Source organism: Semicossyphus pulcher, unplaced genomic scaffold (assembly GCF_022749685.1).
Source record: "Semicossyphus pulcher isolate SPU_LCO1_2020_fin unplaced genomic scaffold, fSemPul1.0.p SCAF_11, whole genome shotgun sequence".
In the NCBI taxonomy this organism is placed as follows: domain Eukaryota; kingdom Metazoa; phylum Chordata; class Actinopteri; order Labriformes; family Labridae; genus Semicossyphus; species Semicossyphus pulcher.
In genome coordinates this window covers 17,676,589-17,679,244 of record NW_027211615.1, presented here as the reverse complement: position 1 = coordinate 17,679,244, position 2,656 = coordinate 17,676,589, and positions in this window count along the sequence as shown.

The window sequence follows — 2,656 nt, the reverse complement described above, 5'->3', positions numbered from 1 at the left end:
ATTCAGTGTTGTTAAATAGCATTCCGGCATTGTGGAAGCAAAAGATGCGCAAGGTGTAAACAAACAGCGCAAGCTTCACACACACACACGCCGCTGTTCCGCCCTGCCGGCTCTGCCGTTTACACAGACAGCGTTTCGCCTCTGTTACTACCTCTGATGCCGGCTCAGAGGCGGAACGACTGCGCCTCACTATTCCGCCTCCGTGCGAGTTGTAATAATCCCGCCTTAAACTGGCAGTGTAAAAAGGTTTAAAAGAGAGGATATCTCAACCTCTGCAGCGGCTGCTTTAATCATTATTTGTAAATCTATTTCTTCCAAACTCCCCAAATGCAAGAAATAAAATCAAAGTTGAGCCCTTTGAAAATATAATCAAAAAAGGCAGATGAAATAAACAGAGCTAACAAAGACATTTAACAATAATAAATGTATTCTACGTTTAGTTTCAGCAGCAAAAGTCTGAGCAGAAGTCATTAAAAGTTGATCTGCTACCTTTGACACAATTCAAATTAACTTTACGAACATAAACCTTGAAAGCAAAAAGATAAGTTTAATTTAATCCTAAAGTAAGTTGCAGTTTTATGGCTTGTTCTAAGAGTTGTTTCAGCTATATAAATTGAGTGTTTTCTGGGTGTAATTTGTCACAAATACGACAGGAACATGAATGAAAAACGTCACAAGTGATGATACAAAGGAAATATCACAAACATCATCCTGAGGCTTTCGAGTAACCGTCAGCTGTGTGCATGTAAATCTAACAGTCATCTCTGTAACACTTGCCTTTGTGTGCATGATGTAATTTAGAGCCTCAGTGTCATCTACTCACATTATAATGACGTGTTTGAAGTGAACCTATCACACAAATTATAGTAAAGTGATGTAAAAGTATGCCAACATCCTGATGTACAGCCAGAACATGAACGACCAGCACGGTGCGTTCAGGGACCAGAGCACTTGTTGGGAATGAAGAGGCCTTTAGGTGGCTTGTCATGATGAGATTTTGGAGGGAGATCTTCTTCCCCCTCTTCCTCGGCTCCCTTGCCCCTCGGGGTCGACAGGTTTGTTTTGCTAATGACCCCATCCCGTTATGACCTCATTCAGTTTGCGCTCAGTAATTGGTGGCACACTGACACACTGCTGTGTCGGGGGAGGGGCTCACACGCCTCGAGGGGGGCGATCCCATTGTAAACATTCCTCCCTGACAAATAAGGCATTGTTATTGATGATTAACGGCAATGAGGGGGTACGGTACTGTGTGTGTGTGTGTGTGTGTGTGTGTGTGTATGTGTGTGTGTGTGTGTGTGTATGTGTGTGTTGGGGCAGGAGGGAAAAAGATAATGAGGATGATGCAGGTGATGAATGATGATGACACTGAGGCAAACTGAGATTTGTCTTATAAAGAAGACACTCTTCACAACTTCAGCTACTGATGTGCTCTTTTGCAAGCAAGGCAGTAAGTCCTGAGACACTAGTAGGGATCTATGTTTTTCACTACAGATTCCTGGTTGAACTGTGTCTAATGTTGAGAACTGTGTAATCTGGATTGGTGTAGAAGAGGATGAATATAGTAGATTTGAAGAGATTATTATGAATGAATCCAGAGGTCTTGAGACACTTTGACTTGACTAATCATTTTTTTTACTACTTTATAAGCTAATAAGTTATTTTGTATTTGACAGCTGTAGTTACTGTTACTTAGCAGATTAACATTCAAAACAATTACTATTTGAGAAATACTAGAAAAGAACTAGAAACAAAAGAGTTCCTCTTTGATACCCTTGGAATAAAAAAAAAAAAAAAAGAGTAGTTGCAACTGGCAGCAATAATATACCATGGTTTACTTATTTATAATTATAGCTGAGTAGGCTAGAATAAATATGCAGATTTTTTGGGGGGGCTAATAAATTATTGCATCGGAACAGTGCATTGAATGTTGTACTTGCAGATACCTGATGCAGCGTTCAAGGCTGTATCGTAGGAATATTTGATATTAGAATCAAGATTGATACAACTTTATTACGCAACCGAATGTAATGTAGTTGAAATTAGGGTTATCTTGGCCAGTTGCCATATTAAAGAACCGTTTACACCTGAATGTATCAGTAAATTTGATCCAAGAATCATTATCAGCGATCACACCGGTGAGTCAATCAATACAGAGTTTTTGTGGGTCTTAGAACCAAACTTGGGTTTGAGGTGGAGAGGTCTTCTTGGTTGGGAATCTTTGCTGCCACTTGTCTTTTACAGCCTTTGAAATGTCTGTCTCCATATGTTTGATTTGCGCAAGATCCTACCATTGGTGCTGTCGATGTGAAACTTTTTCGAGGTTGATCTTGATGTTGCCCTTCAACCTTTTTTCTTTTCGACCTTCAGGTCCCTGCTGGTCTACTTCTAGTTTGAAGTACAGGATCTCTGCAAGCACACAGGAGTCGTGCAGCTGGCGTTGCATCGTGTAAAACACTGATGTATCTTTGTTTGTCCATTGAGCTGATGCTTACGACTTTTTTGATATCTCTGGCAGTAAGGCTTCATGTCTGCGTTCCTTTTGGGCGGCTGTGGCTCAGTGGTCGAGTCGGTCGTCTCTCAATCACAAGGATGGGGGTTCAATCCCTGACTCCTACAGTCACATGTAGAAGTGTCCTTGGGCAAGACACTGAAC